Source organism: Strongylocentrotus purpuratus, unplaced genomic scaffold, assembly GCF_000002235.5.
Source record: "Strongylocentrotus purpuratus isolate Spur 01 unplaced genomic scaffold, Spur_5.0 spur5_scaffold_3, whole genome shotgun sequence".
Lineage (NCBI taxonomy): Eukaryota > Metazoa > Echinodermata > Echinoidea > Camarodonta > Strongylocentrotidae > Strongylocentrotus > Strongylocentrotus purpuratus.
In genome coordinates, this window is record NW_022145609.1 from 34,205,420 (window position 1) to 34,220,077 (window position 14,658).

At 35.2% G+C, this 14,658-nt stretch overlaps 1 long non-coding RNA gene across 2 annotated transcripts; it reads left to right on the forward strand.

Annotated features, from left to right (window-relative positions):
- Positions 1-1,058: 1,058 nt before the first annotated feature.
- LOC115928690 lies at positions 1,059-13,414 on the forward strand. 2 transcript variants are annotated; one of them, XR_004066179.1, is made up of 4 exons: positions 1,059-2,636; positions 3,120-3,213; positions 4,087-4,226; positions 12,966-13,414. It is a non-coding gene; the product is annotated as an uncharacterized LOC115928690 (long non-coding RNA). The 2 variants fall into 2 exon arrangements; XR_004066178.1 differs by having other exon boundaries at positions 1,059-3,213.
- Positions 13,415-14,658: the final 1,244 nt, after the last annotated feature.

Genomic DNA, 14,658 nt, shown 5'->3' on the forward strand with positions numbered 1-14,658 from the left:
ATCAAGGTCAATATCCGTCCGGTCAATTTCAGGTCAAAGAACGCGCGCGTGCGCGTACGTCCGCCCGTCAATGCGCACGCAAAATTTTGAAATGCTCAAAATCGTCTTAAAATCATTTTGCATACGTTTTAGGCCATTCTAAGCATTCTATAAAAAATTGCGCGCATGCGCGCGCGTTAAACAATTACACAACATAGAATCCCCATTTTTTTTTCTTTCATAATATTCCACATATTTTTACAAACAAATTGATAGCATGTTTATCTCTTTATGACTATTAATGACGGAATGATCGACCGTTAAACATAAATTTCCGTGCGCGCGAGCTCTTGTAATACATAGCATATATGGGCAAAAACATGCCTATGCAAAATCCATTGTAGCTCTTTAGGATGCAAGGTGACCCCAATTTTTTTTCATATTTTGATTGAGTATGAATCGGAGATATGATTTCATGTTTCATTTGACCCTCAATTAACTCATGACGTCATCATAATGGCCTCCAAACTCAAAATTTCAATTTGCATATTATGACGTCAGCATATTTATGTAAAATTGATTGTATCTTTGTAAAAATTGATCGATTGTCTTCAAAATTTTGATATGTTCTAGCTGAGACAATTCTCTACAAATCCAGTATTCACAATTTTTCACTTTGACAAAGGCATCATGGCGTATTTTTGCGATTAAAGGAGGCATGTCAATTTTTCACATTTTGCGTGTATTCTCTATGGGTTAGACTTTTTCTCAAAACTTGATTCTACATTCCCGTCTTTCACGAGCAATATCTACGTCGTTTTAGCTTCATTTACGCTGACCTTCGAGTATGTTGTAGCTGAGACAAAAAGCTATCTCAGATGTACCCTTCATTTTGTCTCAATTTTTTGTTGGATCAGCCCACCTATACTTGTTCCAAACAAGTATTACAAATCTAGTTTATGTATGTTATTACCAAAGAAGAAAAAAGCCAGTCAGTCATTCAATAATGTCTGACAGTGAAGTCTAGCAAGTAAATGGGTTTCCTAGCATAATATGAATATTATGAAACTGCTAACGTTTAAATTTCACAGAGAGGACATACATGACATATTCATAATTTCTGCAAAGTTCTAAAGAATTTGAGGTTGGCTGCAAATTAAGGGACATAGTATATCTTTAAGTAGTAGGGCAATTTCACGGAAACGGAATTACAAACTAGAGATTTGTAGCTTGCTTTTTTAAAGTTTGTGTGCTTATTTTGTACTCTGCTGCCTCTCTTCTCGCCATCATACTCTGCAAATTAAATATGCCAATTCTCTCACCTGAATTCTTTCATTGCAAAAAATTTGTAATTACCATGGACATTAATCATATTGTTAATAATGTACCTCGATCGACATCTTGAATTACCAGGGTATGGTGCCACATTCAAACCAATAAATAAGTCTTGTAAAAAAAATGCATTGTACCAATATTAATTGTCATGGTGGAATTCTTTATTGATGAACCTTCTTTTAATTCAAGGAGTTGGTTATCTGAATGATCAGGAATCTGAATCTGAGTTAGGTGATTGCTAGGTAGAGTTAGTTAGGTCATTGTTAGGTGGAGTTAATTGACTGTGATTCATAACTCTGATGTAACTTCTCCATGTAATGAGAACAGTGTAGTTTGGTGTAGATAATATAAAGTTGTATCACACCCTGTATATATGTATTTCTTTTAACATACATGTGTAAAAGAAAAGGAAAAGAATTCTGTATGCACTTTATCTGACACATGTCATAGATGTCATTACAATGGTATTTTGTAGTGGATACTTACAACTTTGGTTTAACAGATCACTAATATAAAACGTATTGTGCCAGTTTTTTTTTCATTTTACATGATGTAGAAAACATGCCATATGCAAAAGTTAGATTGCATGTGTTTTCATAAGTGTTTTGTAAGAGTGAAGTTGATGGTTGCTATGTTTTTGAAACTAAGTTTGTCTAGTGGGTTAAAGTAGAAGTGGTTTCAGGTGAAAACGCCAAAATCTCATTTTAAAAAGGGAGGAATGTTATATATGTGTCTGAAAAAAAAATGAAAGTATGAGATTGTTTATTGTATGTATTGTTCATCATCATCTCTATTATTTTTGTCATACCTCACTCAAGAGGAGCTCGCTAAAGCTGTACATTGGTCAATACAGGTTTAAAGCCAAGCAATTCCAAGTATTTTAGGGGTTTATCTGTACAGCATTTATCGCAGAACACTACATAACATCCATTTCAACAAATCCTCTCTAGTTTTTCCCCCTTTTTCATCATCTCTATAATTAATCATAATAATTATAAATATCAGTTTCTTTTACTTTTTTCATCATTTAACGATTATTTTAATGCTTCATAGAGGATTGGAGCCCGCTTTAGCTGTACGTAGATCAATACAGGTTTTAAGCCAGGCGATTCAAAGTTTTTTAAGGGTTATTCCATTTATCTCAGAACACTGTTATAAGTTTCATCAAAATCGTCACCTCATTTTCCTTTTTTCATCATTTTCTATGATTATTTTAATACTTCGCAGACTGATTGGAGCCCGTCATAAGAGTTTCGGAGCCCGCTTTAGCTGTACGTACATCAATGCAGGTTTAAAGCCTGCCGATTCCAAGTATTTTAGGGGTATATTGTACTACATATTATCTCAGAACACTACATAATTTATCTCAGAACACTACATAATTTATCTAACATCAGTTTCAACAAATCGTCACCTCATTTTCCTTTTTTCATCATTTTCTATGATTATTTTAATACTTCGCAAAGAATTGGAGCCCGTCATAGAGTTTCGGAGCCCGCTTTATCGCTGTACGTACATTGTCAATACAGGTTATAAGCCTGGCGATTCCAAGTATTTTAGGGGATTATCTGAACTCCATTTATCTCACAACACGGGATATAACATCAGTTTGAATCATTACCTCCTTTTCTTTTTTTCATCCTCAAGCTCTACGATTAATATTTTTGTTTACTTCACAAAGGATAGATTTGTAGCTCTCCCGATATGGAGCCCGCTTAAGATGTAATGTGATTAATACGAGTTATTATTCATAAACTTTAGAGAGTAATTGTTATATTGATTTTGTTTTCTTTTTGTTCCAACAGATTGAAACTGCTGAAGAGCTGGAAGGAGTTAACTGACGAGTAGACATTACAACATTACTAATATTTGCAAGATGAAGCTGAAAGTGCCATGCAGGTAAAAAATTTCAGGATATTTAGCACACAAATATTAAACGACCAACTATTAATTCACTAAAAAGGAAATCGAACTAAGTTTATGTTGCAAGCGTATGTAGTGGAGGGTATATTTTATTTTACATGACCAAAAATATTTGACCTATTTTTAGAAAGTACTATATGAGAGTACTATTTTGGTTTACTATTTGGGAGTTGAAAAAAAAATGTGAATTTTTTTTCTTCAAATCTTAATTTAATGAAAATAAAAAAAATTAAATCTTTTTAGATAAAACTTGACATTTTTTGGAAATTTTTTTTTTTTCTAAATTTTTTTTTCCCAAAAATGTTTTTTTTTAATTTTTTTTTTTTAAATAAATTTTTGATGCAGGATATAAAACAAATATACCATGCCTTCTATTCGAGGTACTGGTTAAACTATGGGCCTCGGTGACTCCAAAAGTACCATTTGCTTCGGGCTGCGCCCCTCAGCAAATAGTACTATTGGAGTCACCTCTTGCACATAGTTTTAACCAGAACCTCTCAAGGCAGTGTATATTTGTATACTAGTTCTGCACTTAGCACACAAATATTGATATCTTTCCTTTCTTTGTTTACAAAGGGAATTTTATCCTTATGTACTGGAGGTCCTGTGTGTAGAAGAACGATATCTAATGCACATTCAAGGCACTACATGATCATACATGTAGGGTAAACACAAGACCCCTCATTACTTTTTTTTTGTAAGTGGTACTTTCACTTCTTGTGCAATGAAGATGAAGAAGAACACAAAAAAAGATTAATGGAAGTCTGTTTAAAGGATGTATTATGGTTGATGTGTTTCTATTATTATCACTTTTTAATTGAAGTACCTACATTGTTTTCTCTTATGCAGGATGATGCTTCTCTACAGTGGATGATGAATGCATGCTGATTACAAACCCAGGAGAGGAACAAAGAACAGATATTGACAGAATCATATTTAGAGATGCGGGCCTACCACACCTCGTACGAGCAAGTGTGCTAATATGCAATGTAGGTACCCCCAATAAACTATTGTCGAACACATATCATGCAGAAAGTTATAGATCTGACAAAGATATCTTTCATTGTCCGCTACTTGTAGAAGAATACTTTACTGAATATCACAATTGTGATTTAGATTTAAAATAAAATGTTGATATACACTGTCGGTCATAATGATGGAATAATTTTTTGTACCCCAATTTTTTGAATGATTTTGACAATGATTCATTCCTAATAGATCTAGATAATAGTATACATTCTCAGATTATATTGAATGACAATGGGAAGTGTTTGTTTTGCGTGATTGCAAAAGCATGTGTGTGCTACTATGCTAATCAACTAGGGGACCTACATTGTACGTCCTTAAGTTGTAGCTGACAGTAATGGGGATTAATGCCTCATAAAAAGGCACTAATATAGCACATCGACACGTTTTTTTATCCCGGGGGCTCACAGTAACGAGGCCATTGCTTAGTCAATGAATCATGACTGTACGCAGCGGGCGCTAGGGTACGTCGACGCCCCCACCCAAAAAAATAAACAAAGAAAATACAATAAATTATCAATGATTCATTGCATTTTCCCCCAATCCCCAACAGGACAAAATCCTCTGTAGGCAGGGGCGTCGCTAGACCTTTTTCATTGGGGGGGGGGGGGGGGGGTGTAGAGGCCAACGATTATTGACAAAATTAAATGTCCAATATCTACTAATTTAATCCTATATAAACCCGGGGCCGAAGGCTAAATTGTTTTTCCTATGGACTATCTAAAGTACTTGCATATGCGCAAATGGTCATTTTCCTCAACGACATAAATATACAAATTATTTCGTCAACTTAGTCAGCATCATAGCTGATATATTTTAATGCAGGCGCAGAGCTAGGATCTTATTTTAGGGAGGGCGGTAGTGAGCAAGCGAATCACTTAAAGAGCGCTCATTAGGGGGTGTGGGTGATAGGCCTCTAAATTATTAGGAAAAGAAGACGATTTATTGTACCTTTCTTGACTGTTAATCCTTGTCTAAATGAAGTCTCCCCTCCCGCGCGAAAGCTTTGACGTTTCATTAAATTATTATGAAAAGAAGACGATTTGCTGTACTGTTCTCTACTGTTAATTCTTGTCTGAATGAAGCTTTCCCCTCCGCGTAAAGCGCGGAAATTTTGATGTTTCATTAAATTATTAGAGAAAGAAGACAATTTGTTATACCATTCTCAACTCGTCTAAATGAAGTTTTCTCCCGTCGCACGAAGCGCTGAATTTTTGGCGTTTCATCACAATATAGAGAAAGGAAGACAATTCGTCGTACTGTTTTTGACTCTTATTACTCCCTATTCATCTGAAATCAGTTTCCCCCTCTCGCGCGAAGCGCGGAAGCTTTGACGTTTCATTAAATTATTAGAGAAAGAAGACGATTCGTTTGTACCGTTTTCGACTCCTAATAAGCCCTATTTGGTGTACTGTTTTTGACTCTTAATCCTTATCTGAATTCAGTTGTCCCCCTTCCGCGCGAAGCGCGGAGGTTTTGACGTTTCATTAAATTATTAGAGAAAGTAGACGATTGTTGAACCGTGCCCGACTCTTAATTCTTGTCTAAATTAAGCTTCCCCCTCCCGCGCAAAGCGTGGACATTTTGATGTTTCATTAAATTATTAGAGAAAGAAGATGATTCGTTGTACCGTTTTCGACTCTTAATAAGCCCTAATTCGTGCCCGAACACACAACACGATAACACACACGCGATCAATTTGTCATCCTTCATTTCTCTTGTGGCGGAGACAATCTGACTTTCTCGTGTAATGGCTTTTTTCTAAGGAACATTTAGCACCTGCCAGACAATGCTATGAGGAATTTTGTTGAATTACTTCAATGATATCTTGACTCTTTGGCAGTAAGTAGAGACTCCGGTCATGTGGTTATCCTATACTACATTCCCATTCACTCACTTCTGTGTTACTTGGCAATAACGGCATACTATGCCAAAATAATGACCACTGTTTGATTCGTACTACGAGTATCTAGAGGAAATATGTTTCAGGACACAAATATCTTAATTTATCACAGCTTTCCTACTCCAGCAGTGCTCTAAGATTAACATTTGCTGTACACTTTGGATTGTGTCTTGTCATCCTATGATCTTGTTCTGTAATTGCTGATTGGTGAAACGCTTTCCGTACCAATGCCCAACATGGCTAACAATATGATGGCTCCAAGGTGGATGCAGCACAACTTGTCCAATCTGTCTTGGCTGATATTGTCGGTGATGACAGGTTTATTGACCTAGTGAAAAACCACATTGATAGCCGGCTGACCGAGATGCAGGTGACCATCGACAGGCAGGAGGCACGGCTTATTGCTATGGAGCAAAAGGCCCACAAGAGCGAGTGCGATCTGAGGGAGGCCATTGACCACCAGGAGGCTAAGATCATGGATCTGCAAACTGGTGCCCAGAGTGCTAGCAAGAAGCTGGAGACCTTGGTTGCTGCTTCATCCCGAAAAGATGAGCAAATTAAGTTGCTGAAGAGAGAGCTTAATGCCCAGGAGCAGTACTCCCGAAGAAACTGCCTTCGTATCTTCGGGATCCCTGAGCGCCAAGATGAGGTCACTGACCAGGCAGTCATTCATCTGGTGAACGACTCACTTGGTGTTTGTCTCGAAAAGCATGACATCGAGAGAAGTCATCGCCTGAGAGTCCTGCCGAAACATCCAGGAAAGGCCAATTCACCTGCGCCAATTATTGTCAAATTCCAATCATACAGGAAGAGAAGTGAAGTTCTGGCCAGCAGATGTAAGCTTGCCGGCACACGAAAGTCAATTCAAGAGGACTTGACCAAAGAAAACGTGAGGCTGCTGAAGGCGACCCGCGACAGTAAAGAGGTCAAGGCTGCGTGGACCAGGGATGGGCGAGTTATTGCCCTTGTCCCTGCCACAAACGGCAAAGAACTAAAAAGGACGATCAACTCTCTCGAAGACTTGAACAATTAACAGTTAACTTACTAGTTCCTACATTGTCTTGCCATGGTCAGATAACCATGTCTGGTTTTAAGTGTGCTATTAATGTACAGTTTGTACTTTTTTGACATGCTTTGTTTTTTGTATCTTGTATCTTATATACTTTTTTTCTTTTCATTATGCTTGATGTTACAATTTTCCTTGTTTTTCATTGCCCTTCTCTTCATTCCCCATTTCTGAGTCTATCCCAGTTTCCTTTTCCCGTTTCCCCTTTTCTCAGTACCCTACATGAATTGCTGAATATGAGTTTATTTCACCTTATGCAGTTTTTTTTTGTCACGTTTTCTCCTTTCTTGCATGTTTGTCTGTATTGCCAGCCACCTACTATACAATACTTTCATGTAATGTTGCACATTCAGTATCAATATGGCTCAAATGGATGATGAAATTTGTAGATTTTATGAAGACAATATGAGCAATTTATGTGACGGTTATGATATCCCTAATGTTAATTGTAATTATCATACAGAAGATCAATTTTTTGAAACAGCATCTAAATATAATCATGCGAACAGTGGCTTAACTCTTCTTCATATAAACATGCGTAGTGTTTGTAAGAATTTTGACAAAATGTTAAGATTCATTGATAATATCAATCTAGGACGTGTAATACTTGGTGTCACTGAGACATGGTTTACGAGTGAAGCCGATAGGAGCCTTTTTTCTATTTCTGGTTTTAATCTTGTTAACAACAATAGACAAAGTAGACGTGGAGGAGGTGTTGCTTTGTATATTCCTTCCCCAAGTAGAATACCAGATACATCACGATCTTGATATAATGTCAGATCATATATAGAAACTATCTTTGTTGAGATTGATAACCCTGGTCAAAAGAATCATTTTATAGGAGTTGTATATAGGCCCCCAAATGGTAACTTTAATGGTTTTGTAAATGAAATTCAGTCAATTTTAGACAATCCACTTTTAGTTGGAAAGTCACTCTATCTTATGGCAGACTTTAATTTGAATTTATTACTTTGTAATAACGATAATCGAATTGATGTTTTTCTAAACATGTTAATGTCTTTCTCATTATTGCCCCTTATCACTAAGCCAACAAGAATAACAGAAGTTTCCAGTACTTTAATTGACAATATTTTTTGTAATGTTCAACCATATCCACCTTCTGGAATTATAGTATCTGACATGTCTGATCATTTTCCTCTATACTGTATGTTGTCTTCGGTGAAATTGAATTGTGAGCCTAGAGGCCACAGTACGTCTGTCCGTAAAGGAACTCCTGAAAATATTGCCAAATTGAGAGAGGCATTAATTGCAACTGATTGGAATGATGTTCTTTCAGACCAAAATGTTGAAAGTGCTTTTGATAGTTTCTTTAATAAATTCATGTTGTTGTATGGTGAGAATGTTCCTCTGGTTTAATATAAAAAGAAGAATTATAATAAAGTTCCTCGTATGCCATGGATAACTAGGTCAATTACTAAGAAAAATAAGTTGTATTATCAATATAAAAGGAGAAGCTCTGATTTTTTGTGGAGGAAGTATTCTAATTATAGAAATACTCTTACTTCTGTATTGCGTGATGCTAAGAAAAAATATTACTCTGCTCAATTTCAAATGACATTTAATAATATTAAGAATACATGGAAAGTAATTAGAAGTTTTTTTAAACCATCAGTAAAAACTACAAATATCAAATGTATAAATGTGAATGGTTGTTCCATAGAAGATAGACAAATTATTGTGGACAATTTTAATGATTATTTTTGTAATGTCGGGCTGAAACTTCAGGACTCTATTCCTAGATGTCAGAAAAGCTTTATTGAGTTTATGCAAGAACCCAATATAGATAGCCTGTTTTTAATGCCCACAAATAAAATAGAATTGTTTAAGCTTGTGAGCTCGCTTAAAAGTAATAAGAGTCCTGGCTTTGATGGCATAAAAAATGAATTAATTAAGGATATTATACATGGAATTGTGATACCACTTGTTCATATTTATAATTTGTCTTTCTTAACTGGTATTGTACCAGAACAAATGAAAATTGCTAAGGTAGTGCCAATATTTAAAAAGGGTGATCCTCAAACATTAAGTAATTATAGACCCATTTCATGACATCCTTTTCAAAGCTTTTAGAAAAGCTTATATATGATAGAACAGTGATATTTTTAAAAAAGACTAAAATATTTTCAAAATTCCAGTTTGGCTTTCATGAAAAGCACACCACTACACATGCAATTTTACACTTTGTTGATAAAATAGCTCAAGCACTAGATGGTCACCTTCATACAATTGGTTTATTTTTGGATTTTTCTAAGGTGTTTGATACGGTTGATCATGAAATTTTAATAAGTAAATTGTCATATTATGGAGTGAGGGGCATTGCTCTTAGCTGGTTCAGGAGCTATTTAACAGGCAGAAAACAATATGTATCATTAAATGGGACTTACTCAAGTCATCAAACTATATCTTGTGGTGTCCCTCAGGGGTCTCTTCTTGGCCCCCTTCTTTTTATATTATATATTAATGATTTTTATCTTTCATCTGATGTACTATCTTTCATATTTTTTGCAGATGATTCAAGTGTATTTTTTCTCATAAAAACCCTGAAGTTTTATTAGATACAGTTAATATTGAATTAAAGAAAGTTATTTTGTGGATTCATGCAAATAAGTTGTCCTTGAATCTTCAAAAGACAAACTATATGTTTTTTAGTAACTCCCTAAAGGATGTACCTGGAAATGTATTTTTTGATGATGTTAACGTTGTGAGAGTAACTTCCACCAAGTTTCTTGGGCTACATATTGATGAGAAGCTGTCTTGGGCATCTCATTGTACTAATATTTGTAAAGTCGTGTCTAGAAATACTGGTGTAATTTATAAATTAAGTTCTTTTGTCCCACAAGAAATTTTGCTTATTTTGTATTCTACTTTAATTTTGCCTTATCTCAATTATGGAGTGCTGGCATGGGGGAAGTCATTGAAAACACAATTAGATAAGATTTGTGTTGCCCAAAAGAGGGTGGTTAGAGTTGTTTTTAATGCGAGCTATCGTGCTCATACTAATGTTTTGTTCTACAGTAATAAGCTTTTGAAGGTTGAAGACATTTACTTTATACAGTTAGGCGCAATTATGTATGGTTTTGAAAATGGTACTCTCCCAAATGCGTTAGTACAAATGCGTTAGTACAAATATTTCGAAGGAACAATCAAATTCATAGCTATAATACAAGGCAGGCAACTACACTTCATATTCCACGTGTAAGAACTGCTTTTGCTCTGAAGACGCTGGCTTGTACTGGTCCCAAATTTTGGAACTCACTTCCTATCAATGTAACTAGATCTGTCAGTGTCTTTGTTTTTAAACGCAAATTGAAATTACATTTATTGAGTAACTATGTCGACAATTAACGTAAAAATTATATCACCAGAAATGATATTAGGTAATAATTTGTAAATTGTTATTAATAACGTGCATTATCTTTTTGTTTTTGTTATGTTTGATTATTCAATATAAATGTCAGCATTTCACATTCTCTCTCTCCCCCCCCCCCCCCCCTCCCCCTCTCTTCTATTTTTCTTTTTCTTTACACCAAATACCATTTTCCCCTATATACATATAACTTTCTTCTTTCTCTGTTTTTCTCTGTTTTGTTGTTTTTCTCGTTCCAGTTTGCTTTTTTCCTCTCGATTCCTTTGTATATATTTTCATCCTCTCCTTTTCAAATTTCAAGCTATCCCTTTTGTAAATATTTCCCCCATATTTAATCATGTGTAGTTTTGATAACTTTGAAACATTTTTTAAAAGTGAAACATTGATGGATTATTTTATATGGGGACCTTGCTCTTAAGCAATTCGTTGGATGTTGCGCTATATAAAAGACAATTGTATGTATGTATGTATGTAAGCCCAGCTTTTCTAAGGTCTCCACTTTCTTTCATTTGGATTATATATCGACTTAAAATTGCACTTAAATTGTTTTTTCTTATGCTGTTTTTTGTTCTATTATATGTAAAAATGTTGTGAAAGAAAGAAATAAAATGAACCTTGAACCTTGAACCTTAATTGTCTGAATTCAGTATTTTTGGGGGGCGTTTCATCACAATATAGAGAAAGGAAGACGATTCGTCGTACCGTTGTTGACTCTTAACCTTGTTTGAATTTAGTTTCCCCAAAAATTTTAAACCTCTGATTTCTTTAGCTGATATTATAGGAAAGTGAAACTTCGAGAAAATACAAGTATTGTAGTTGTAGTCACTTTTGAAGTCGTCACAGCGGATAAAAAGTTTGTAGTGAAAAAAAACTTGTCGGCCGACCGACATCATACACTTCAAACTTCTGCATTGATATAGTACACGAGGATCGAGCAAGAATACCGACACAGCTGACCCGACATAGCAACATATTTACCCGTGTCTTTCTTGCTCCCTCAACGAGACGACTCCACCCAACAACCCCCTTCTTGCTGTTACTGCCACTCCTCCTCTCTCAGGCTCTTACTTCTCCTCTCTCTCCTCTCTTTCACCCCCGTTTCTTTTGTTTCCCTTTTACTCTTTTTTTTTCTCTTTTTTTCCCTTTTCTTTCTTTTCCTTTCTTTCCTCTCCTCCCTCTTTTTCTTTTTTCTCTTTCTTTCTTCTCTTTTCTTTCCTTTCTTTTCCTTTCTTTACTTTTTTTTCCTTTCTTTCTTTTCTTTTTTTTCCTTTCTTTCTTTTCTTTTTTTTCCTTTCTTTCTTTTAGAGGTGTCGTGGTCGAGTGGATAAGTCACCGGACTGTGGATCACAAGGTCCGCGGTTCAAGTCCCGCCGCGGCACTAATGTCCTTTGGCAAGACATTGATCTACATTTGCCACTCTCCACCCAGGTGTTAAAATGGGTACCCGGTAGGATGCGAAAGCTAATGTGGTTTGATTAGCAAGTGGCGCTTCGATGTACCCTAGCGCCCGCTGCGTACAGTCATGATTCATTGGCTAAGCAATGGCCTCGTTACTGTGAGCCCCCAGGATAAAAACCGTGTCGATGTGCATTATTAGTGCCCTTTTATGAGGCATTAATCCCCATTACTGTCAGTTATGACTTAAGGACGTAGGTCCCCTAGTTGATTAGCATAGTAGCACACACATGCTTTAGCAATCACGCAAAACAAACACTTCCCAATTGTCATTTAATATAATCCGAGAATGTATACTATTATCTAGATCTATTAGGAATGAATTATTGTCAAAATCATTCAAAAAATTGGGGTACAAAAAATTATTCCACCATTATGACCAACAGTGTAGATGAAATATAAGTCTACATAACGTATGTTTCAGTAGCATTATTTCCAGTACATTCTCTGGTCCAAGTTGTTGGGTCATTTTACATGTATGTCCCATACTTGACCGAGTATTATTCAATGATGAGCACAAGTTCACAATACAAGTACATTGTACACGTATTAGTTATTTCATACCTTGTCTGATCCAAGCTCCAGCAGGCCTATCGTCTTAATGGGATCATCAGAAATAATCTAAGATGTGGTCAGTAACTAGTCTTGTAGGATAAATAGTTTGGGTTTGCCCTCTAGAACCCCAAGTGAATTTCAGTCCTTCGTCATTTTGTCATAGCAGGTATCAGGGTGTATGTTATTAGGTATCAGGGTGTATGTTATGTAGCTCATTGTAAGCGCCTTGAGCACCCTCTGGGTGGATATGTTGCACGTTATAAATGTCTGTATTATTATTAGTCATTGTTGATTTTCTTATACACTGTATCTTATTTCATTTTTCAATTCAACAGACTTGGGTTATCATTACAGCCCTTTCTTCTGAAAACTATGCTATAACTGTATTGATGAATGCAGGAGACATCTACATGGGACTACGTCTTAAAGATGTCACCCTCATATAATGAAAGAGGACAGTAGAGATGGGTTTAAATTTGAGTATTTACATGATATTTATTTATTATTAGTATTATATGTTTGTAGAATACCACATTCAATAAAGCTAATGAATTTATCATCTTGTCAACTTTTAAATAATTACAGATTATTACAGAACATTAAAATTTTAACAATGTCAATTACCATCTTATAGGAGGACTGGGCAGAAATTTTTTCCTTGAAATTTGAGTGATAAAGATCTAATTACTTGTATGTTAAACGCTTAGAAACATTGAATTAAGCGCTTTATAAATGTAATTTATTATTATTATTATTATTATTATCAATCTATATCAAAGATTGAATTAATCAATGATATTTTAATTATAATTACAATAATGTAAATTATTACATTATTGCTGCTTCAAGTATTGTATGTATAAGAAGGTTTGAAAGTCAACCCTCTAAATGCATTAAATATAGAAAGACATGGAAAGACTGCCATTTCATCATTGCCTTTCGTATTCAAACTACTAATTTTAATAGAATCATGTTTTGATACTTCCTAACTTAAAGAAAACAGGGGGGGGGGCTTGCTATCCTCTCCCTGGTGCTGTTTCTACATGGACCATGTAACTGATTGCAAAAGTGTAAACAATATTGGGTGGTATTCCGGTAGCCCGTACTAAGTTAGCGCGTGCTTAGTTAGTTCACACTTTTATGGAGTGCCTGTTGTGAACTAATTTACCCTGAACAGATTATTTTAATCCTTCAATGAAAAGTGTCCAAAAAATTAATTTTGCACTGAAATAGGAAGAAAAAGATAATATGAGTATAAACTGAATTTCAACAAAGTCCTTGGTAGATTATCTTTGTCATGAACATTGAAGGAGGAAGATGAAACCTAGCATTCCATAGAATTGCGAACTAAAATTCTTGTTTAGTCTGGACTTAGTCCCGGCTTAACTTAAGAGAATACCACCCATTATGTTTATCATATATTTATATAAGAAGGATTTAGAAAGTGAAAACGTTATGAATTATAGCATTTCTGTTGCTAGAAGTAATAATATAAGTATAATGGCAGTGTTGGTTGTTAAAGATAAAGACCAGTTATGGTCATGCGATTGCATTGTGAAAGAAACGTGGAATCGATCAGAAAAGGTTGATCATTTAGCATAAGTATTGGTGTGTACTGCAAGGTTCTGGAATCATTAAAATGATAATAAATTTGGCCCAGTCTTCGTAAAAACAAGCACTAAACGTGCGTTTATCTCTCACATCCCAATAGATAAACTAATATACCAAATATATCAATTAGTAGGCAGTTTTCCCGGCAAATTTTTTATCATCATGTATTAGTCAAAACATATTCTTTCACATGATTGGTAATATAATAAAGAGCTTCCATTTCATTTTTTGAAATTGGAGCGTTTCCAATATTGGTCTTTACCTTTAAGGGAAAGGGATAGTTTTCCTAGTGAAATTTACGGTATACCAATGTAAAATTAATAAAAAAGAGAAATTATTCTTTAAAATAAAAATCATACCGGACGTGGGCCTCCTAACTAAAACCCGGGTACCACTTCTGGGTTGTTGTTGTATTTT